We start from the raw sequence: 24,860 nt of genomic DNA, 5'->3' as shown, positions 1-24,860 counted from the left end.
GATGCGGGACTCGATCCCAGGACCCTGAGATCATGACCTGAGCCGAAGGCAGCGGCCTAACCCACTGAGCCACCCAGGCGCCCCCCAGTACTGAAGTTTTTAGGAGCAGCTTCTGGGGGGTCATTGTCACAGTGGCCTCTTTAGTGCAGGTCGTAGTTAAGTTTGCTACTTTGGGCAGAGTTGCCGGGGGCCAGGGGAGGAGGGGAGAGCTCAGAGCTGGTGTCTTACCCTCTGGCAACAGGGGTGAGGGGTTCCTGGACAGCAGAAGCCTCAGTCTCAACAGACAATTGCCAAAAGCAAGCTGGACAAAAGAGGCAAGAAGGACAAGACCAAAAGCTTCCTGCCAAGGCTGGCTTCATAGAGACCTGCACTGGGTGGGACACAAATGCCAAAGCCTGAGACTTTCCCGCAGTACTCTGAAAGCAAACATGCTCCAGACTCCGCTTCCTCCAGAATTGGCTGATGTTTCAGACATAGAGCTGTGTACAGGTGACTTCATGACATCTTTGACTCTTCTACTGTCTCAGACCTTAGGGAACCAACCGCAGCTGCTTTTCGAACAAACTGTTGGTCAGCAGAAATAAAGGGGCTACAGAAACGCTCATTCTTACGCGGTCCCCTTCTGGGCTTCATGCAAAGACAATGCCGTGGCAACATACACTTGACTCTGATTTGGAAATCTGAAAATCAGTCCATCCTTGTTATAGCCTTTTTTTTTTTTTTTACAACTGTGATTATACTGATGTTCAGACCGTGTAAAAGAACTCATTTAATGAAGTAGCACTTTGATTTTATAATAAATGTATCAGTGAATGTGCTACGTGATAGCAGCAACAATCCCAACCAACCCTTGCATTGTTCCCTTTGCTTTCCTTTGTCTCTTTTGTTCTGTTTCTTTTTTCGATTTAGGAGCTCTTGTAGTAATTGTGTGCCATCAGCTTACGTAGTAATTTTCTTTTCCACTTATGAAAATTCACCCTATAAATTTTTTAAGGAATGAAGTAACCTTGTAATAAGGGGGTAAACTATTCTGTGCAAATATTTAAATGAATAAGGCAGATGGGGAAAAAATGAGGTAGAGCTCTATATATGTAAAGATGCCCAAATCATACGTGGAGGAAAAAAAGCATGTAGATTATGAACCTATTTTTGTTTTTTAATAAAACCACTTATTACTAGAGTCTGAGGGGAAAAAATCTGGAAGCCTCTGTAGCCAACTTTTAAAATACCTTAAAAATTCTACCATTTAAGGATCTAAGTTCTGTCCCATGAATGCTGGTGATGATTTCTTGCTGCAGAGAAACTGTAATACATGATAATATGCTGAAGGCCAAGAAAAGACTTATGATTGTCCGCGACACATGACTGAGTGTGGCCTTTGGGGTCAAACCATATGTAAATACTAGTAAAGCTTAATGTCTGTCTTTGTGTGTGTGTGTGTGTGTGTGTGTGTGTGTGTGTGTGTGTGTGTACGCATCCTATGTTTTAAAAATAAGCATAGCCATAAATACAAGTCCTAATATTTTCTTCTCCCACCTCAGTGGATCATCTTGAATATCCCCATGCACCCTGCTGGAGAGACTGCCATTAACTCTACAGGTAGGGCACTCTGCAATGAGTGGTGGGTCTTTAGAACAGTGTTTATGCGATTAGAATACAATTTTGCAAATAAAACGTGCACCGTGTCTGACTGAGAGCCCACAACTGTTCAGAGAAAGGAGGCACCCACACACCTCTGTATTTGTTTTCTCATTCGAGAAAGGGGGATGATGGATTTGATGATATCTAAAAAGTTTTCCCACTGGCTTTCTGCAAGTCCCGGACCTCTCAAGTCATTGATTAAAGCTTGTGAAGTGGCCTTGCTGGATTGAAGTGGTGTCCTTAAGGAAAATTACGTCCAGACTGACTGCTTCATAGTGAGCTATGCAGCAATCTTTGGAATAAAGTTATTTAAAGTCATTTAGTGCAATTTTGTGTGGTTTTTCCACATTGAAGAGGGTTTGTTTTCTGAAAATTGAATTTAATAAAAGGAATTTAATAGCCATCTGCTCATAATACATCAAAATATTGGTTTTCAGACTTTTAACTGCTGCAGGAGGTGGAGGTTCTGGAAAGAAGCATAAGCTAAATGCTAAGCACTGTTACTTAGCGAAGAAATGAAGATGGCACATTGCTAAAGCAATTGGGTACGTTTTTGAGAAATTTTTTTGTTTATTAGAATGAAATTCAGAGAACTTTTAAGCAAGAATTATGCAAACAATCAAAATGGCATTGAGTTAGAGAATGTTAATGGATCGGTAGAACAATCTTTCTGAAACCCTCTGTGCTAGGGTTGGTGAAGGACATACAATATGACTGGATGACATTTGTCATGACATTTATTGTACTATGTGACAGGCTGAGCCAGATCAAAAGCTGGGTTATCTGCACAGCTGCCCACAGCGCTATTCTGAAAGTAGTTGACACTAAAATGTCAACCAGACAAATGGGAAATAGAGGCCAGTTACTGGAGCGCTTTACACAAGGTTCTTTCAAGGTTGGCAAACTGTTAAGTGGTCTTGTTCCCACTGACGAAGGCAGCATGGGATGGGGGGAAAGGGACTTGGATCAAACTGAGAAGGGGCCTAGGCTAGGCTAGGCTAGGCTGACCTGAAGGTGAAGCAGGAGCCAGCCCTTTGGGGAGCCAAGAGAATGTTCCAGGCAGAAGGGTGGTGAGTGCAAACATGCTGGTCCTGGGTGTTCAGGAAAGAGAAGGGAGGCCACTGTGGTTGGAACACAAAGCCTGGGAGGGAGGTGTCTGGCTGGAGGGGATGAACAGAAATAGACAGACCTAGAAGGATACTTCTAGTTAGAACCAACAGGATTTGCAGGACAGAAGGTGGGAGGGAACTATGACTCCTGGGGTTGTAGCTGATGCATCTGGGTGGATGGGTGACCTTTCACTGATACGTAGTGGGCCTGGGAAGACAAGGTTGTAAGTAGAGGGTCAAGGGCTCTGTTTGGAACATAAGGGTGAGATGTTAGACATCCAGGTGACAACATCAAACAAGCAGCTGAGTACCCAAGTTCCCAGTGGAGATCTCTGGGAATAGGCTGGAGCTGAAGACAGGAATCTACAGCTCAGCAGACAGGTGCATTAAAACCGCAGGGCAGAATGAGATCCTGTCGGGAAAGGATGGATGGTGCAGGCAGAGAGGAAGAGGGGCTCAGGGCTGATCCCTGAGGAAGGTCATTGTTCAGACATTAAGTAGAGGAAGCCCTATGAGACTGAGAAAGAGGGACTGGTGGGTGAGCTTCAGGGAGATTCTTTGGGACCAATTCCATTCAGACCTGGAGAGCGGAAAATGCCCAACAAGTGTCATGATACATTTAGTACATACGACATATTTGTTGTCCTTTGGTTTAGCCCTGTAAGGAAGAGTCCTGTGCAGAAGATGCATCTCTGACTGCCAGTTCTCCAGCCTTTACCACCTGTTTGCAGAAGTGAGGCATGACATGCTGTTCAGGGAATAAGAGAGTCTCACTGTCCCCCCAGTTGCTAAAGCTCAAAAGTCATTCTTGATCCCATTTGATTTGTCCCCCCCCCCGCCACATTTAAGCCATCAACTAATACTGTTGGTTCTGTCTTCTAAGCATCCTACGCCCGCCCATTTCTCATGTCCTGTTCTCACTGCCGCCACCCTGTGCCAAACCATTATCTTCTCCTTCCCGGACAACCGCAGCCCTTCCTAACTGGGCAAGACTGCCCTGCTGGTGTTCTCTGATGAGCCATCCTCCACACAGCAGCCCGTGGGCTCTTCCTAAAATATAAATCAGAACGGTACTTCCCCTCGAAACCCTCAAGTGAAATAACCTAAATGATTATCAATAGGGAACTGCTTGAATAAATAATTCTTTTAAATTAATTAATAATTAACACCGACTTATCATTAATTCCACCCACGTAATGGAAGACTGTGCACATCCAAAAAGTGGTCTTGAGAAGGTTCTGCCAGAACTGAAACAAATGAGCTCCAAGACAGGAAGTGGAAAAGCCATGTGTGGCCAGTATGCCACCATTTGTCAATTCAAAGGGGGGCAGGGAGAGTGTGTGAGCATGTGATTGCAGGCCTGCGTGATCTCTCTGTAAACAAACACAAGACACTTCTACCCAAGTGGTGTCCAGGGAGAAAAGCAGGCAAGTTGGGGACTGTGAGGAGGGAGATAGTTTACCTTTGGTACTTCTGAAGTTTGCAAATTTATTTTTTTTAATATTTTATTTATTTATTTGTCAGAGAGAGACAAGCAACGGGACAGGCAGGCAGAGGGAGAAGCAGGCTCCCTGCCAATCGAGGAGCCCGATGTGGACCCTGGAATCATGACCGGAGCCTAAGGCAGACTCTTAATTGAAGGAGCCATCCAGGCGTCCCTGTACTTCTAAATTTTGAATGGCATGACCAGATTACCTTTTCAACAATAAATCAATTAAATTATAAAATGTTTATATGAATTAAGTAGTAGACCCTCTGATCCCACCTCCCATGTCACTTAACAGAAAATCTAGTCTCCTCACCCTTCTGCACAAAGCCTCCCAGCAGGATCTTGCCCCATCTCTGCCCTAGCCTTCTAGCACTTTCTCACCAAGGTCCGGCCACTCTGACCTCCTCTTGAACCTCAACAGACCAAGCATAATCCCTTCTTGGGGTTTTTGCTCCAGTTGATCCCTGTACCTCCTTGATGGCCCTCCATGGCTCACTCCTCAAAGTCTCCACTCTGAAGTCACCTCCTCAGAGATGTCTTCCCTGACCTCCATAAAATGTGCTACCTCTCGGCTCCCATGTTCTGCTGGAAAATCCGTGTTCTCCTTTTCTCATAACAATTACTGTGATCTAAAACTATTTTATTTACTTGTCTACTGTATGTGTGCCCCACCAGGCTCATATGCCACCATAATCTCGATGCCCAGAACAGTACCAGGCTCAGCCTCTACAATAAATAATTGTTAATAAATGAACATCATTTATTTTTGCTGCAGCCTCATGGTGGCCCTGGTAGCGATGATGTTTGTTTTCACTCCTGTTTTGTTTCTTTATAGTTCCTGGTAGCAGCATACAGACTAGAGTTCCAATGCTGGCTTCTCTTTTTCTTAGCTCCATGACCTTGGGCAAGTCACAAATGTCACGGGGCTTTGTGAAGATTAAATGCAATCCCAGGTATAAAGTGCAGCTCTGGCAGGGCTCTCTCAGTGGATGCTCGCGGCAACCCAGGAGGCTGGCTGAGCGGGAACGGCTGCGGTCCATTTGACAGTGAGGAGATGCACGCAGTCAAGGGCGGGGATCTGCTTAAGGTCATGTAACAGGGGCGGCAGAGGCAGTCTCCACACCTAGGGTTTCTGAGTTCGTGCTCAGCACCTGAACACAACAGGATTTTTCTCCTTATTGCTTTTGAATCCTGCAAGAGCTTCTGCCCTCCTCCCCTGGGAATGGAGTCCACACTTACAATCAACGGCCACAGTAATTTCCCTCCTTAGAGGGAATTGGTCGTTCGTCTTTTGGTTTTCTTCTCATAAATGCTTGATATGTTTTGGCCTGGAAAACAGTACATAGAGTTTCTAAACAACACCATCAAATGAAATGCAGTGACGCACTGACTTAGAGAAGCCGTTCATCTCGTCGTTTCTTAAAAGCAATGAAATGGTTGATCAGTTTTGCCTCTGCATGTTTATTTGTTATAACGGAGAGAAACACCAACACTGAGAGCCGGAGTGAACCTGCTTTAGAATCTCAGTGCCAAAATACAAAGTCGTTTTCCGGACATTGTGTTCGCATTTTATTTTCTCAATTTAGACTGCAGAGCACAGGAACAAGGGCTGGGTTTGTAATGACCTGGAGGAAAGAGTGAATCTCTGAAATTTGACAACAGATGTCACCAGCCCCGTGTCGCTCACAGGACCCACGGTGCTACTTTGCCTGTCGGGGCTCGTCCATTTTCTTGGCTGTAATAACATTATTTGCGAGAGTGCACACGCTTATTGTCAAAAATGGCCGCCTCCCAGATCTGACCTTGTTTATCCCTGCAGTGACTTTGGGAGGTCACGAACATTCTCTGCATTTTATAGGCAGGGAAACTGAGGTTCATTGTGGCCCAGGATTGCTCACAGTCATGCCCATCTGCCTCCAAAGCTGTGGTCTTTCGGTGCTGTCCTTGGACAAAGACCGGTGTCACAATAACAATCCCCAGTGTGTGCCCTCCCTGGAGAGCATCTTCCTTGCAGCTATGCTTCCAAGTCGATCGGAGTGGTTCAGATTAGGGATGTCGCACCGAGGCAGATCAACAGAGGCAGAGTGGGCTGAAATGAAGAATCTAAACGAGCAAAATGAAGGCCCAGAAGCTCCCAGAAGCAGAATCCCAAAAGGCCCCCTGGCTTGCGGCTCCCTGATGCTAAGTCACTGACATTTGAAAAGCCTTCACAAAACGTGTGTCCTATTTTCCTTTTCTGCCTCTTCTCTGTGAAGTAGCAATCAGCTTTGTCATTCATTCTTCAGGCAACCCGTCAGGATATGCCAGGGAGACTGCAACTGAGAACTTCAGATGTCTCTTTCTTGCAAATTCTAGGGAACAAAGAAGCTGTTTTGTGTTCTTTAATTCACATCAGTGTTCAGTACAGTGCCAAGATGGGTCCTCATGGCACAAAAGCCTGCGGGCGGGCAGGGAGGGCAGGGAAATGAAGAAACATTTCATGGTAAGTAAGAACAGCAAAAGTCTATGCCATTTGAGCCATGGCTTGCCCCCTCCCCTCTCTCCTAGCTCAGCATGATGAAGCTCTGCCCCACATGGGTGCAGATAAGAGCACAGGACTCCTTCTTCCCCCAGATCCCTGCTGAGGGCTAGAAAATGGCAAGCCACCTGGAATTCTCATCCCACCTACCTCCACGTGGCAGAGGCTAATTCCAGGTGAGAGTGACTAAGACATCTGGGATTACTTTCCTCTACCCAGCCCCCACTCAGAGGAAGGGAAGATTGAGTATACTTGGGACCCTGATTGCCCTTCCTCCAGCTCGATCATAGGGCAGAGGTTCTATACCAGGAGAGGCAAGTCAACAAGATCTGGGTCTATGACCCCACCCAGCACCCCACTTGCCCAGCAGGGATATTATAGCAAGAGAAATAGGCTGCTGGAGGAGTGGTACAGAGGTTTATTTCAGGGGAAGAAGGGAGGCCTGAAGAACAGAATATTCTGATGCTCTCCTCAAGAGAACGGACTTTATTGGGAACAGAAGGAGGCAAAGTTCAAGCCTAAGGGTGCTCTCAAAATCAGACTTTGGTGTAAGCACTTACCGGGAGATTGGTACCTCCTTGAAAGTAACAAGCTGAGCCCTAGACAATCTAGTAGGTTAACAGAGAAAGTCATGGAAAAAGACAGCTAGAATAGCCCTTCTGAGATCAGAACAAGCCTTAAAGAATGTCCCTGTAAAGAAGCCCAAATGTCACTGGAGCAGACTGAGTAGCTTATGCCCCAGGGCATTGTCAAAAACACTAGAACAATCAGTCATCAATTAATGGAAGCTAACAGCCAGGTGTGATACCTAGAGAGGCAGACAGTAGCCCAGAGATAAGAAAAAAGACAGTCTAAGAGTCCTGCTAAATTCATTGCCATGGAAGGGTGACTGTGTTCATGCCCAAGGCTGTGCTTTCTATGAAGAGGTTACACCCTAGAGGGGAAATGGATTTTACCAAAATATTCCAGCAAAGTCACTAGCCAAATAAATAGGCAAATAACAACAAGTCTGGGCGGGGTGTTGGGTGGGGGGAACTCTATTTAGAGTTACTATAATGTACTATCTAAAACGTCCAATTTTCCAAAAACATCATGATACACGCAAAGAAATGAAAAGTATGGTCAGTCAGGAACAGAAGCAGGCAACAGAAACAGTCTTTGAGAAAGCCCAGATGCCAGGCCAAAGACATCCATGCAGGTGTGGAAGGAATGTATTCGAAGACCTAAAGGAAGCCTTCGGCAAGGATTGCATGGAGCACTGGGTGTTATAGACAAACAACGAATCGTGGAACACTGCATCAAAAACTAATGATATAGGGCGCCTGGGTGGCTCAGTGGGTTAAGCCTCTGCTTTCGGGTCAGGTCATGATCTCAGGGTCTTGGGATCGAGCCCCACATCGGGCTCTCTGTTCCGTGGAGAACCTGCTTCCTCCTCTCTCTCCCTGCCTGCCTCTCTGCCTACTTGTGATCTTTGTCTGTCAAATAAATAAATAAAACCTTTAAAAAAAATTAAAACAAAACAAAACAAAACAAAAAACTAATGATGTACTGTATGGGGACTAACATAACACAGTAAAAAAAAAATAAAATTAAAGTTACAAAAAGAAGAAATAAAGAAATAGGGGTAAGGCACCAGGAGAGAAGTGAGAAGTAAAAGCAGAGAGTCTAACAGAGGAAAAGAAATACTTAAAATGAGACCCAAGAGCATGAAGAGGTTGGGCTTCTGAGAGAAGAGGCTAACGGTCTTCAATTGCTCCATACTTTCTCCATGTCATAGAGCACATTTCAACAGTTCTCATTTTTTAAAAAGAAAAAGTCTAAATGTGCTCAGTTTTGTCTCATAAGACAGGAAAACTCATTTTAGATGGATTTTTCATCAGTGATGAGTAAGCCTTAGCTATCTGGAAAGTTCACAGAGGCAACAGAGATGACTTCTGAGAGATTTCAGCTAAATGAGGTATGCTGGCTGTGCTGTCTATGCCAGTATCAAAGAAGGGCTTGTACGACAAAAGGAAAATATGAATTTCATTAAACAAATGCCTATTCTCATTAATCTTACTATTTAGTATGGGATGCAATCATCATTAAAAATACATCAATAAATCCATTGAGAGCATTTTGCTGCTCGAGCTAAGCATTTGCTCCCCTATCTCAAAATGTGTAAGTATCTCATGTGGCTAAATATTTTGATGAACACGCTTCCTGGGAGTTTCTTCACTTGGCTGTTGGATTATAAGCAAAAGCATCCAAGAAAAGCAAGTCCTGTTTGAAAACAAGACAGCTTTCTTTCTGTTGCCCACCTTTCTTTGTATGCAACAAACATGTAGGAGCAAGGTCTTCTTATAATCAATGAAACAAGGTCAGTGTCATATTTCACATTAGAGATAAAAAATTAAAATCTTGTTTTTTTAAAGGGTAATTTAATGAGAGTTCTAAGTAAATATGTTTGGTTTCATTAAAAAATAAGTAAAGGAATGTTTAATGACAATGTCTCATCCAAGAGAGCCTATCAATAGAGAGATAGAAATTATAAAAAAGAATCAAATGGAAATTGAAATGGAGTTGAAAAGTACAATAACTGAAATGAAAAAATTCACTAGCAGGATTCAATTGCAGATTTGTGATGACACAAAAAAGAATTAGTGAATTTGAAAATAGATTAACAGAGATTATGCAATGAAGAACAAACAGAAAAAAGAAGAAAAATGACCAGATCCTCAGAGACTAATCTTACCAATGTACACATAATGGGAGACTAAGAATGGGAGGAGAGAAAGAGAGAAAGGGACAAAAAAGGCAAAAAGAATACTTGAAGAAATGGTGGCCAAAACCTTTCTAAATTTGTTGGAAACCATGAATCTAAACATAGAAGAAACTCAGTAAATTCCTAGTAAAATAAATTCAGAGACATCTATACTATACACATCAAAATAAAATGGTTGAAGGATGAAGACAAAATCTTAAAAGCAGAAATGGGGAAGCAATCATATAGATGGAATCCTCAATACTATCAACTGCTGATTTCTCATTAGAAACTAAGAGCATTGGGATCATATATTTACAATTTTAAAAAATTCTATGTCAAGTAAAACTATGCTTCAGTGAAGAAATTAAAAAAAAAAAAAGAAATGAAAACATTCCCACATAAAAACTGAAAGAATTGTTGCTAGCAGAATTTTCTTAGGAGAAATATGAAAAGGAGTTATCCAGGCTTCAGTGAAATGACACCAAAAAGTAACTCAAACCTACACAAAGAAAACAAATTACCAATAGCTAGGTAAATATAAAAGACAGTATAAGTGGATATTTTGTTTGCAACTTTTTTCTCCTATATGATTTAAAAAGACAATTGTATAAAGCACTAATTATAAAACTCTTTTGATGAACTTCCAGTGTATAAAGATGTGATTTCTGTGACAATGATAGCTCAAAAGAAGGAGAAAATAAAGCTATAAAGGAGCACATTATATGCTATTGAAATTAAGTTGGCATTAATCTGAAGTAGATTGTTATAATTTAAGATACTAATTGGAATCCCCAGGAAAATCTCTCCCTCTCTCTCTTTTTAAGATTTTATTTATTTATTTGTCAGAGAGAGAGAGAGAGAGAGAGAGCACCATTGGGGAGCAGAAGGCAGAGAGAGAAACAGGCTCCTCATTGAGCAAGAAGCCCCATGTGGGACTTGATCCCAGGACCCTGGGATCATGACCTGAGCCAAAGGCAGACACTTAACAGACAGACCCACCCAGGAAAATATCTCAGAAAATAAGTCAAAAATATAGTAAAAGACAAAGGAATTAAAATGGTACATTACAAAACAGTTCTAGCAAAAGAAGGCAGGATGGAAGAATAGAGTAACAAAAAGACGTAAGAAGTACAGAAAATAAAGAAATGGCAGAGGTAAAACCTACTTTATCAGCAATTGCATTAAGTATGTATGGACTCAACACACCAAATAAGAGGCAGAGATTGGAAGAATGGATAAAGAAATATAATGCCGACTCCATGCAACAACTCTATGTTGACTCTAAGAGACACAGTTTGGATTCAAAACCACAAACAGTTTAAAGTAGAAGGATGGGACCAGATCTACCATGCAAACAGCAACCAAAAGAGAATTGGAGTGGTTATAAAAAATAAGAGACTATAGATAAAAATTGTTATTAGGGAAAGGACATTTATATGACAAAATAGTCATTCTATGATGCACATATAACAACTATTTAGTAAGCAGATAAAATACCTAAAAAAAATCAACTGTATTAAATTTAATGATGCAGTTGAAGATGTTAAGTTAATTGCAAAGGCCCTGTGAAACCTGGTTATTAAAGTCTGCTAGATCTAGAGGTAGAATAAAGATTTACAGGTTGGATTTAAAAGTTTAATGAACAAAATGTTTAATTTCTAATTTTAATATATTTCATGTGAAATTTAAAGCATAACATAAATAGGGATGCCTGGGTGGCTCAGTGGGTTAAGCCTCTGCCTTCAGCTCAGGTCATCATCCCAGGATCCCAGGATCAAGTCCCACAATGGGCTCCTTGTGCTCTTTCTCTCTCTCTCTCTGAGAAATAAATTTAAAAATTTAAAAAAAAAAACCTAAAGTAAATAAAAAAGGTCTTTTTTCACCCTTAGGGGATACACACTGATATTTCAGGGTTGGGTACGTGACCCACCAGAGTCAATGAGAACACGTTTTCCAGGATTTCTGGAAAGTTGAAGCTGTTTTCTTCTCCTTCCTACAAGAGCTATCAAGGCATACCTTCTCTCTCCCCTTAGTAGTGTAGAAGACATGAAATCTAGAACAATGGGACCATTGTGTACACAAGAGAAGCTGGAACTATTTTATGATGGGACAAATATGGAGCCAGAGGAAAAAACCTAAACAGCACAGTACTGTCAGATAAAAAGAAATTATCCCTCTGGTGACATAATTTGAGCTGCTGGATCAACCTTGCCTGAACCTACCGTTGGACTCTTTGGGTATGTGATCCTGCAAATTCCAATTAGGACAGTTTCAGCTGGATTTTCTGAAGGGGTCCTGACCAGTGGAAGGAGTCTGTAGTGGTAGTGTTGTGGATTGAGTCTGGATTTGGATTCAGGTATACCTGGGTTCATACTCTGATGTAGCACTCACAGGCTGTGAGGTCATGGACATTACTTCTTCTTTCTCGGACCCAGTCCTCTTCTGAAAAATGGCAATAAACACTCTACCCACATATCAAAGGTGCCCAGCACAGTCCCTCTCAAACACAAGGATGCTCATTAGTCACATTCTAGTTGCTGAGGTCCAGTCAGGAACAGACTCCCTGCCTCATGGATGTCTGTTCCTTTCCCTCCTTTTCCTTTTATTCTTGTATGTTTATGTCACATGTGCCCCAACAGTAACTGTGCAGCCAAATGGAGCCTATCTCCCATCCACAGGAAATCCAAAGTCAGAGTTGTCTCACTTCCCCAAAATTTCAGCACATTTTGTTCCTCTATCAAGATTCCCAAGATCCCTTTGGTTTATGTTATAGTTATTTGCGTCCTTGGTTTATTGTGTCCACTATACTCAGAGTATCTTACTGACACCTGCATGGGACACGGTATACAGTGGGTATTAAATAAGTGCTTGATGTATGAATCAATTAATTTAAATCCAAACAAAACCCTTTAAAGTCTTATTCGATCTGTTTTCTCATATATAAAATAAGGACAAGAGTTATCTACTCTTGGTTGCTTTCTCCTGCCCATGAATGCCTATTCCTGTTCCTGCAAACTAGAAATGGCTCACCTTTTCTCAGCTCTTCTGTTTGATCATCCATTTCTCCACTGGGATCTTGAAGCTGTTGATGGTGAAGGGACTAAAACCATAGCAAGCTAACAGCTGATGTGGCTACATCTATCACTGGCTTCATTTTGCTGCCTTGGCTTTGCCTGTGGATGAGATTGAGAAACACTATTAACTTGGATGCTTCACTGGAGGGCTGTTTTGTGCTTTTGGTAATGAGATTTGGCAGGTCTTTGCTATTCTCTACCGGAGCTGGAGCTGAGCCTGTTGGTTCCAGGCATCTGGTTAAATTGTCCTCTGAATTTGTCTTTAATTCTCATATATGAATAAAATCAAGTCATTTGGGGAGCAGTTTCCTTCATCTACCTCTGTACTGGTTAGAAATGTGTTTAGTGCAAGACACAGAAAACCAGACTCTAATGGTTATAATCCAATAGAGGTTTATTTTTCTCATATAACAAGACCAGAAGTAGTTGGCTGCTGGTTTTGGTTCAGTGACTCAACTATGTCTTGACATTTCCCTCATGGTAACAAGATGTCTGCCACCACACCCATCGTCATGTCGGTATTCAAGGTCGGAGAAAACCAAAGCTTTCAGGACTCCAACCTCATTCTATGCACAACTCAGTAGAATATGGCGTAGGTCTCTGCAGCCAGAACTCGGTCATGAGGCCACCCTCGGCTGTGAAAGAGGGGAACAGGACTGTAGAGAAAGGCTTAGACCGGTTGTGATCCATGCCATCAATCTAGACACAAAGTTGTCCTGGAGATGTCTCCCTCAGCCTTCCTCAGATGCTGCTGCTGTGGTGTTTGCACGATGATACTCAGAGTTGCGATCTTTTAGGTTTTTATTCAACCCCTGTGTTTGCTGGCCCTCTCTGTCTCTTGAGATCTGAATAAGATTGACAAGCACTCTTGGCTCCGAGCCCGGTCAAAGATTCCCCTGAGGTATCTGTGAATGCTCAGGGTGGGGGAGGAGGGGTAGGAATATGGCAGACACTGTCAACGTCAATTCTAGCTTTGGACTCCCATTTCCCCAAGTGTTGTTTCTGTTCCACTCTGGGTCCCTTCAAACGTTCCCATACTGTCCTCTCTACCATCACCTAATCCCCCCCTAAAGAACACCAAACCACACAAAGTGAAAGTGACAGATATTCATAATGGGTGAGTCCCAGAGAGAAGTTGCCTTGTATACCATCCTCCAAGCACCACCATGTTGCTGTCCCATCCTGTTCTTAAAATCCTTCTGGTCTCCAAGGGGCTTCCTTCAGGGACCTTGCCCCACACAGTCCAGGCCACCATCTTCCTGCAGCCACCCACCTTCCCTTCTCCACCTTCTCTCTCCTTACCTTCTTCCTCCCTGGATGAGAACACAATTCTCAGCAAAACAAACACCTCAGTCAGAGCACTTTGGCTTCTCCTCTTGGGTGCCCTGACTCTGCTAATACTGGAGCCCCCGTCTTCTACCCTTAGTGATTTATTGAGGCACTTTTCCCCCCAAGTTAGGAACAATCCCCACTTCCACTCCCCACTACAAAAATGCCAACTATTAATACCATATGACTTTGTTACATGCCCAACTGTGGTGCAGAGTGATAGAGGCTTCAATTAATTCCTGAGTTAGAGCATCTGAGCGGGGAGGTGGTGAGGCCAGACCAGCAAGCACTGGTTGGAAGCTATTTCTTTCAGAGGACCTTGAGGCAGGAGTGGCTCCTCATGGTCCACATCCCTCACTAGGCTCTCTTCACTGATACCTGGGGCAAAGCTCAGCCACCCAGAGAGGCTCACCACGCCCTCCGCCTTGTCTCAACATTCTTTACATAGATGCCTACTCAATGCAAGCTTGTAGAGGGTTTTTATCATTTGTCTTCTGTGCAATGAGCATGCATAAAGGAGCCCATTAATTTGTAAATATGTATGTGTAAACACACACACATTAAACTTGGCTTCACACATGGCTTTCATGTTCGTCATCTCCCTGGATTTTCCGGGGACATCGAAGTTTGGAGCTTCTGGGGAAACATTCTATTTCTAGACCTGGATATTGGCTAGACAGGAATTTTGTGAAAATTTTGTGAAATTCGCTGGGCTGTGTACTTACGATTTGCATTTGTTCTTTAATATTTGAGGTATAGTTGACACACAACATCATATCAGGTCCAAGTGTCCAACATAGTGGTCGGACAATCCTGTACATGACCTGGCACTTGCCACAGTGAGTGTAGTCACCATCTGTCACCATACAAAAAAAAAAAAAAAAAGGTATTTTTTAAAAGATTTTATTTATTTATTTATTTAAGAGAGATCACAAGTAGGCAGAGAGGCAGGCAGAGAGAGAGAGGGAGAAGCAGGCTTCCCGCCAAGCAGAGAGCCCAATGCAGGGCTCGATCCGAGGACCCTGGGACCATGACCTGAGCCGAAGGCAGAGGCTTTAACCCACTGAGCCACCCAGGCACCCCAATGTTAACTGTGTTCTTAACTGTATTCCCTGTACTGTACTTTTTCATCCCTTTGGCTTTTTGTTTCTAAATCTATATTATATTCCAATTTAAAAAATGTCTTGAAAATGCCTCCCAAAGATTTTATCCCCACTACAAGGTTCACAGAAGGTGGACACAGCTTGATGTGATGGGGAAGGCCTTGCATGAAGTCTCCAGAAATTCAGGTTCTAGACCAGCCCACACCTGGTCTTAACCAGCCTCAGTGACCACTGCCTGTTTCTGAAAGGGGAATATTAATCTTTCTGCTTCATCTATAAGATTGTTTTGAAGGCAAATGAGGTTGTGGATGTGGAAGACTGTTGAAAACAGGCGTGTGGGGGCTCGTAATTCTCCTTTGTTGGGAGAAGGGGCAATGGGGGAGGGCAAGGTGCTGGCTTAAAAGCGGGTACGTGAGCCAAACCCTCCCAGAAGCAAATCAGAGCTTTGGCCTGGTGCTGGCCTTCAAAATCCTATTTCTGATAAGCACAGCAAATCAAGGCAAAAATCAAGACAAATTATTGGCAGGGTTGACCGGTCTTGACCCTCCAGGCACCCTCTCTGTGGAAGCTGGCCGCTACCTCAATAAAGTCACAGTTCTTAGCCTCCTCCTTCCACCACGTATCTGGACCATCAGCAGGAGATGGGGCCAGGTCTCCTCCCATCTCTCTTCATTAGCAGCTCCTTGCAGAGGAAGGGAGCAAGTCACCTCTCCTCTAGGCCCCAGGGCCCAGAGGGAGGGGTAGACTGAGACCTTGGGAAGATCAACAGGGCTGGTGGAGGGGTTGTCAGAAGCCAAATTAAAAGTCTCCGACAATTTGGGTCCTCATCTCTCATGCCGTGGGGGTCTACGACATTATAATATACGGTCCAGATGAAAGGCTAAAAGAATACCACTGTGGCATGGGGTCAGGTGGGAGAGAGGGAGGCAGAGGGGCTGAGGGTGAGCGGAAGGTAGGGAAGTTCAGCTCCAGATCAGGGGGTTCTGCAGCCCCTCCTTCCCACACACACCCAGCCCCCCTTGCTCTGCTCCACATAACCCACTCCCTCCCCCCGAGACACATCGTGCCAATGGACTGTGGTCACTGTTGAGTGCATATGCAGTGTGTCATACCCCCCCCACCGCTGCTCCGTGGGACCCCCTCTCTGCCAGTGGCTTCTCGCTTCAAGCCCCCAGGACTGCCAGAAGACCTCTTCTGGCATAGGAGCAGAAGGCCCTGGGAGTTGTTGGCCCGAGGGGCGGCTCTCAGCCCCTGCAGAACCAGAGGTGTGGATCAGTACTCCCATCATCCTTGCCCTCAGGGGGGACACCAGCTCCCAGAACCCCCCCTTGGAGTTGAGTCCCATGCCCGCTCCCCTGGATACCTCCTCTTCCTCTCCTACCCTCCTCCCCCAGTTCCCTGCTGAGCCCACGGTCCCTCTCGAACATCCAGGAGTGCTCAGATCCTAGCCTCATGCCTGCTTCTGACAGAATCTGCCTCCCCCGCCCCCCGACAGTGTGTCTTCCTTTCTAGAATGTCAGCCCTACAAGAGCCAGGGACTCTGTCTGGTTCAGGGAGGTAGTCTCAGCGCCTAGAAATGTGTCTGGCACATCAGGGACCCTGAAGAAACGTGTGTTGAGCAGATCGTTTGTGCGTCGAGTGGCAATTCACGCCTACTGCCAAGTGCCGTGCCAGGCATCCAGGACATTTCTGAGAACAAGGCAGGTGTGAGCCCTGCTGCCTGGTGCTCACAGTCTAGGAGGAGGAGAAAAATAGACCGTTGCTGTATGATGGGGATGCACAGAGGGCTAGGGGCAAAGAGGAGACCCAGGGTGGAGATTGTGGGGTGACAGACAGGAGCAGGGCTGGTTTCATGGGGGTGGGGGGCAACCTGTGCCATCATACAGGGCTCACATTTACAAGGGGCCCAAACCTGGTTTGATGCTTCGCTGTTGCCGTCTGGAAACTCAGTACATTTCCAACAGGGCCCCACATTTCCATTTTGCACTGCGCGCAGCAAGTCAGGTTTCTGCGTGGAGGGAGGGGGAATGAGAAGTACTGCAGTCCAGGCAGGAGCCCCAGCATGGGCAAAGGCTCAGAACATTCTGGAAACTGTAGTACTTTGGTCCCACTGGAGTTTCAAGGGCACGGGGATGCTGCAGAGGGTGGCAGGGGCCAGACCATGAAGGGCTGTGCGAGGGTTCAGAGGCTGAATCAGGTGTTGCCGGTGGGGTAGGAGGGCACAGGGGCCACACGAGAGGCAGACAGCCTGGTTAGGGCTGGTTCCAAGAGTCCTGGGCAGATAGACAGTGGGGAGCTGGCAGATCTGAATGGCATTTAGGAAGGGGAGGCTAGTAGTCAGTGACTGATAGGATATGGAGAGAGAAATCATGCCAAGTCTGTGTTTACCCTACACCTCCAAATCAAGACCCCCTGGGGAGTGGCTCCCAGGGAGGCCTGGGCATCGTGCCCCTGAGATGCTGGTTTGTGATGCAGCCCAGCTCAAGCCGGGGAGACGAAACCCCTGCAAGAGAAGCTTGACTCCAGCCTCTCATCTCCCAGCTAGAACACAAACTCCAAATGAACTTTCTGCCTGGAACTTTAATATGTTAAAAATGACCGTGGAGCCTGCCTCTGCCTCCCAGCGCCTGATGCTGCGGGAGCCTCTCCAGGGTGTGAGAGAGGGAGAGAGGAGTGGATGGCACAAAGGGGACTGCCTTGATCCCCCCTGAGCCCTCAAGGTCAGATTCACTGGTGAATCCTGGAACACGGAGCGTCAAAGAAAGCGAAGTCGGCTGTAATCTCCCCCATTGTCCTTCCGTTTATGGATAGAGAAGCAGACTGTGCAAGGCAGCAAGGAAGTGCTCAAGGTCACAAGGGTGGGTACGTCACCCTGGGGTCCTGATCCCCATCCTGGTGCTAGTTCCATCCCCCCAAGCTGCCTCCCTGACTCATGACCCCTGGCCTCCCCCGCCCCAGAGCATTTGGGAGGCACACGGCTCCGGCTCACGTGTCCCTCAAGGTGCTTTGGGCTTCATAGAATAGGAACTTTAATTCAAAATGCTTTCAGCAGTAGCTCTCCAAGTGCGGTTCCCCAGACCAGCCAGCATCAGCATCACCTGGGAGCTTGTTAGAAACAAACATTCTTCGCTTTGCCTCCTGAATCGGAAATGCTGAGAGCACGTCCAGCCACCTGTGTTTTCACAGGTGAGGGTAATGCCCGCTCACGTCCCAGAACCACGGACATAAGCATATTATCTCACAGAACAAGAGGGCCTGGGGCTGGTTATTTCAGTGGCTTGATGGCTTTATAAGGACCCAAGTTCTGTCTGTCTGTCTACACCTTCCTCGGTGCATCTGCCTCTGTCTTCAGAATCTGCCCTCTCCAGGTCACCAGGAGGCTGCCTCGGCTGACAGCCTCCCCACGAGAACATCAGGGAGCAGAGGAGAGGAGACTGTGCTTCCAAACATCTCTTTTTCCTTCTTTCCTTTTTTTTAGAGAGAAAGTAAGAGAGCACACACACAAGGGAAGGGGCAGTGGGAGAGAGAGAGAATCTCAAGCAGATTCCCCACTAAGCGTGGAGCCCCACACAGGGCTCGATCTCAGGACCCTGAGATCATGACCTGAAGCTGAAGAATCGGCCACGTAACCAACTGAGCCACCCTGGTGCTCCTGCCAAACATCTCTCTTAATCAACGAGGGAAACTTTGCTAGGAACCCCCAGCAGACAGCCCCTTGTATCTCATTGGTCACAAGTGGGCCATGCACCCTTCCCAAACCCATCCCTGGCTGGGAAAGGAGAATGATTATGACTGATTAGCAGTCCTCTCCAGCCCCCGACAGGAAAGCCAGCAGAGCAACAAAAAGTTCAAATTTCCCAGCCCCTCCATCCTTCAATCCTGGCTCTGCCGCATCCTCATTTCATGACCTTGGTCGAGTTACTTAACCTCTCCATGCCTCTGTTTTCTCATCTGCAAAATGGACATAATAGTAACACCCATCTCATAGGATTGTCAGTTTGTTAAATAAATAAAATATATGCTGTTCTTTATCTTGATTTTTTTAATTCTGTTTTTTTTTTCTAACGTCACTATAGAGCTTGGAGATCATCCAATAATCATACAGAGAGCACTGCCTCATTCCTTTTTATGTATTTATTTACTTATTTTGGTTGCAGAATATTCCATTACATGAATATACAAAATTTGCTCAACAATTAGGTTATTTTAATTTCTTTGCTATTACGAACAATGCTGCAATGGATAAACCTATAGATATGTTGCTTTGCATGTGTGTGAATACATAGGTAGGAAAACATCTTAGAAAATGAAATGAATGTCGAAGGATTCGGGCATCTGTAATTTTGATAGGTACAGCCACATGGCCCTCCCGAGCGATGAGACCAAGCTTCACTGCGAGGGGCTGCTTCCCCATGGGCTCATGACCTCAACAGCCACCTGTGCTCAACCCCTCCCACCCCATGACGCTCTGTGCGCCTTGTTGCTTTTATTGGCCCGGGGAAGAGAGAGGCCCTGAGAGGCAAGATGACTTGCCTGAAGTTCATTGGTGAGCTAGGAGAGCAGCTCACACCTGGTCAAGTCCTTCACGGTTTCCAGAGCTTGTCCCCTACTATAATGGATGATCCTTTGGGTGCTGGCTCCCAGTATGCTTCCACTCCACACTCATACCCCCTCCCCTATTCACCTGCAGCCAGCACCTGTCTCTTTCAGAGAACCCACATTGATAGAAAGCAGGAAGCACCTGGAAATGTGTGGCCTCCTGAGGGGAGCTGACTTCCTCCAATCACTGATGAGTGTAGAAGTGTAGGTACTATGGGACTGACCCGAAGTGGGACTCAGAGATGACACACCCTTTGCTCAGCTTCTGTCCATTCCCTGCTTGATTTCCCACCAGCTTTCCTGGGAGTGCTCTGTGGTGAGATAATCTATAGTTACACTACATCTTGTTACCTGGAATGCTTTCTTTACTTTCGTAGGATTCCTTGTCTCAGGGTCAGCTTGGGAAACCCTAAACTCAGCACCTTCCAAGGTCTCCTTCAGGTTTCCCTGTCATCGCGCCTGTTAAACAGAAGAGAAGACAGGTCGGGAAGGGACTAGTTGGAAGGGATATGTGATATGTGATGTCGCCAAGCAACGTGGGCGGGACCAGTACCCAGGACTTCTAACTCCTCATCCTTCGAAAGAAGGACTTGAAGCGCCAGCCCGGGCTGAGAGCAAAATGTTCTCTTTCCTCTTTCCTTACCTCCCAAACGCAGAGAATCTTCTATGAACACCTGAGCGTTGCAGGTGCATCTCTCCATATGGCATGTCTGGGTCCCCCGGCCTCTGCTTCATCTTGTCTCCAAAGTGATTATCCTGTCTGATGGTACAATCAGTTCCTTATTTCATGTCGGTCACATCCTAAATGCTGAGTTTGACTATAATTGCAGCAAGCAGACCATAATACATTTATTTAACATACCCTGAGTTAGGACCTCTTGCATACATTTGCATTCTATTTGCATCTATTTGATAAAACTGGGGGAAAAAACTCAACAGATGCTGCCTTTAAGGCAAGTCTGCTGGAAAGAGTCGGAGGAGAACCCAGCTTGGCCCTGCTCCTGGGTCTGCATTCCATCAGTGGCTGAGCAGACCCTCCCCTCAGCTCTACCTATAGGGCTTACCTGGGCAGGAGCTGAGGCTCTTATAATGAGCCTCACCTCATCTCAGGACTCGGCAGGATCCAGAACTGGGGTGATGTCCCTCTGTATCCAAATGCTCCCTCCCATACATGTTGCCCCAGACCATGCTCCGTGAAGGCCAACCTCACCTCTGTCTGGCCACTGCTGGATTCCCAGAGCCTGTTAGATGGAAGGAAGGAAGGAAGGAAGGAACCAGTAAGTGAATGCCCATGGTCTACTTTATCTTTGTGAAGGACAGTCCTGCTCCTGTACCTCTCTTGCTCAGCAACTCACAGAGGCTCCTAACGAGCTATGGATAAAATCCAGGCCTTCCTCCCAGCGTTCGAAGCCATTCACATCTTATTCCAAACCTGTGAAAGCACGGACACTGGCTGCAGATGGGCCGTATGAGGCCCGTGACAATGATCCTGAAACTTGGCTTGGAGAGGTGAGAGACGAGCTCTCTTTCCCCCCTTCCTTCTGCACTTTTGGTTAGAACACCCCGAGGTCTAGGGCCTGGGCCAAATGCCAGGGTAGGGAGGAAAGGCTTAGAAATGATACAGAGACCCACTGGGGAGGGTACAGCGGGCAGGAATGCGCTGGTGGGTATCTGCAAGGAAATTGAGTTAAAATTAGCCTCCGGACCGTGGCAAGACCCTGCCTGCACTTCCCCAATCTGTCCAGGAGGGGGAGGTGGCGTCCCTGGTTACAGGCACCTGAGCCTCTCCAGAGCTTCCCTGGCCAGATGCATCTGGGAGTGTTCGAACGTGTCAGCCAGGTGTGGATGAATGTGTGTTTGCAAGTGTGGGAGAGGGTCTGAGCATGTGATTGAGCGCCCGGAGTGAGAACGTGTGTGTCTGTGGGTGCATTTATTCATTTGCCTCTCTCACTCACTCACAAATGTTTAATGAAGTGCGCCAAGCCCCGCTCTAGATGCAGAAGACAAAGCAGTGAGCCAGATGGATATGGTCCCTACTCTCACGAGACCAGGCTGGGTAGAGGGGAGACAAAGAAAAAAAAAAAAACGGGCAAACAACTAGAGTGATATCAGAGGGTGATGAAGATGGCCTTGGGTGGAAGGAGGAGATCCATTTGGACCAGGAGGTCAGAAAGCATCCCCTCCAAGCAGGTGGCATTGGAGCTGAGACCAGAAGGACAAGGAGGAATCGGCCAGGCAAAGCTGCGAGAGATGGTTCCCAGCAGAGGGAGCGAAGAGGGCAAAGGGCTGTTGGGTGTGTGTACGAGTCAGAGTTTGAACAGTTTGAAGGGTCGTCTAGGATGGAAGGTCCTCAGATAGGAGGGGTGATATGATGTTTGGGTTACGGTTTGAAGCCTCTCTGGTTACTGAGTGGAACATGACTTGGAACTGAGCAGCACAGACAGTGAGGAGGCTACTGCAATGGCCCGGGTGAGAGTGGCCCCAGCTGCACCCTGACTGTGGTGGTGGAACTGAGAAGGACCCAAAATTATGCACTTTGTAGCGGGTGCTGACTGTGGGCCAAGAGCAGGAAGCAAGGGCCCCCCTGGTTCTTGGCCTGGCCCTGGCTGGACTCCTACATGACGGGCAGCTGTGTCTGGGGCAGCTTTGCTTATTAAAGGCCTGTTTCTGCCTTAGGTCTGGGCTGCCTGGCTCCTCTGACCAGCTCAGACCTCAGGGCTGGTGGGGGGTGGGAGGCAGCCGCTCTTCCAGGTCCTCCTTACTCCTCTACCTTTGGGCAAGAGGCTTCCCAGGGGGCCCAAGCTTCCGGGACAGAACATTCTGCTTGGATCCTGCTGGGGTCTGTTCATTCCAGGCAGCTCCCCACTGCCCGGAGCTGTATTCCCCACTCCCTTAGTCCTTCCTGGGGGAGAACTCGGGCTTTGGACGCAGACTCACAGGACTTAACTCTTTAACCCTGGCCCTGGGTCATGGGGAAGCCCCAGCCGCACAGGGGGCCCCTCAGCCAAAGTCACTGCCACCAGCTCCCACCAATACCCCGCACACGAGTGAGGAAGGCAGATTGCAGCCCCAGCCTCCGAGCTCCCACAGTGAACAGTGACAGGAGCAGGGATGTGGTTTCCCCTGCGGCCTGGCCGTGTCACCCAGTCACACACACAGCCAGTCAGGACGGTCGCACAGCAATGATAACCGAGATGAACGAGCTTGTACCCCCAGCTCTGCCCTTACCAGCTGCGTGAGCATCAGCAAGAGGCTTCACCTCCCCGGGGCTCGGTGTCTCGGGACTGTGGAATAAGGATACAGACACCCATGATGAGGTCCCCTCAGGAGAAATCCGCCTAACACCCGAAGGGTGGACTCATCCGTGGAGGGTCACACTGACAGCACGCAGAGACATGGGTGGCGGAGCCCAAGTCGGTGCCACACGTTGTCTTGGGGTTCTGGTCCCAAACCGGAATCACTCCCTGAAGGGCCGAGCCAGATGGGCCAAGGAAGGGAGGCAGTGGCGACTGCAGAAACGGAGAGTACCCAGGGGCTCGGTGCTCCTCGGAGTGTGGTCCTGGAGGTGTCCACCGAAGGGAGTGCCTTCCAGAGCCAGGGCCCAGGGCATGCCGGCCCTGCCTGCCCCAGGTAGCTCAGGGCCTTGACCGCTCACCACTGGGGGCTGCCACGTGTGCTGAGCTCAAACCCTGGACCTTAAGCTGGGACCTGGGAGGGACTGGCCCACTGACGCCATCTCTCCTCATCTCATCTTCCACCTCCACTACTGAAAACGTGCTCTGAAACCCACTTTCAGCCCCGGCCCTTCTGCCTTCCCCCTCTCTCTTCAGGCCCCCGTTGAGGGGCCGTCTGCTGGCCCACCACCTGATCTGGGGAGTGACACATGGCCAGGCTGGGTGTCACTTTCCTCGCCTGTCCAGAGGGGCTGATGATCCCTATTTGCCGAGTTCTTGTCAGGATTAAAGACAATAATAACCACACGGTAGTAGCTGTGTGCTTCCAGGAGATGCTCGAAGGGCGGAGATGGGGAGGGCCCCGGGAAATGCCCCTGCAAGGGGAAGCCTCGCTTCGAAGCCCCCGCAGACAACCCGCCTGCCCTCTCCGGCACCCAGGCGGAGCTGGTCTGGGCTGGCGGTGTGGGCCACTGCCAGAAACCCCGGCCACCCACGGTGTGCGATGGTGCCTGTTGCCAGGCAACAGGCCTCCGCTCTGGCCCTGAGTCCCAAGGTCAGCCGCCCACCAGCTGGCCTGCTATTTCTGGGCTGTGGGGGCCGCCAGGGGCCTCCTAGATTGCTCTCCTCCATCGGGCAGGCTGTGCTTTGGGAACTCCCTAAGTTGTCATGCCCCTCCAGGGGCAGATCCAGGAGAGGAGGGAAGAGGGCTCCTGCTCTGCCATCAGGTTTGGGGACCAGTGAAGGGAGAGGGCAGGGGGTTTGCCAAAGACAAAGAGCAAGGCAGTGATGGCACATGGGCTCTAGAAGCCAGGTCGACCTTCTACCTCCCATCCCTGCTGCAGAGATGATACAGATAGGTCAGAGAGGTCTAACAGCTGACCCCAGGCCACCCAGCAGCTCAGGGGAAGAGTGGAGAAGTCCAGCCATATCTGCCTGTTCCAAGGCATCACTTAGGCTTGCCTGTAGCTCGCAGGCAGGTCTCCTTAGAGCCCCAGGTGTCTGCAGAATGTCTCAGGGGCCTCGGAGGGAAGGTGACAGAGGGGTGGGATCCCAAGTGGGACTCTGATACTCCCTCTCCCTGTCATCCATTTTATTTGGCCCTCCCACGGAACAATGGAAGGTAAACTGTTTTTGAAAATTTGCTGATTTCTCCAGCACCTTCATCGCATCAGCATGGAAACTGAGGCTCAGTGAGGGCAAGGGGCTTGCTCGGGCAGCACAGCCCAGACTAGGACCCAGGGTTCCTGCCCCCAGCAGGGCTGCCCTGGGGAAGAGAGATAACATGGTGGGCACAGGGACTTTGCATGCACTAAGCAGCAGCTAATAAAATGCCTGAGCACCAGGACCTTGACCTAAGCTGTGCCTTGTCCCCTTCTTTCCCACTCATCTTGGCACCTGGTGATCTCAGGAATCATCATGTTATCTACTACTCACTTGTCCAGAGCCATCCTCCCCCCAGCAAGAAGGCCAGCCCTGGGGGGCAGGGACTGGGTCCACCTTGCTGTTGTTGCTCTCCCCGTCCCCCCACAGCGCTGGACTCAGTATTGGAAAAGATGAAGTCAGGACCTCACCACGTCC

The sequence above is a fragment of the Enhydra lutris genome, unplaced genomic scaffold (genome assembly GCF_002288905.1).
Source record: "Enhydra lutris kenyoni isolate GAN:26980312 unplaced genomic scaffold, ASM228890v2 scaffoldscaffold6, whole genome shotgun sequence".
NCBI classification, from domain to species: Eukaryota; Metazoa; Chordata; class Mammalia; order Carnivora; family Mustelidae; genus Enhydra; species Enhydra lutris.
Note: the sequence above shows the minus strand (reverse complement) of the source record.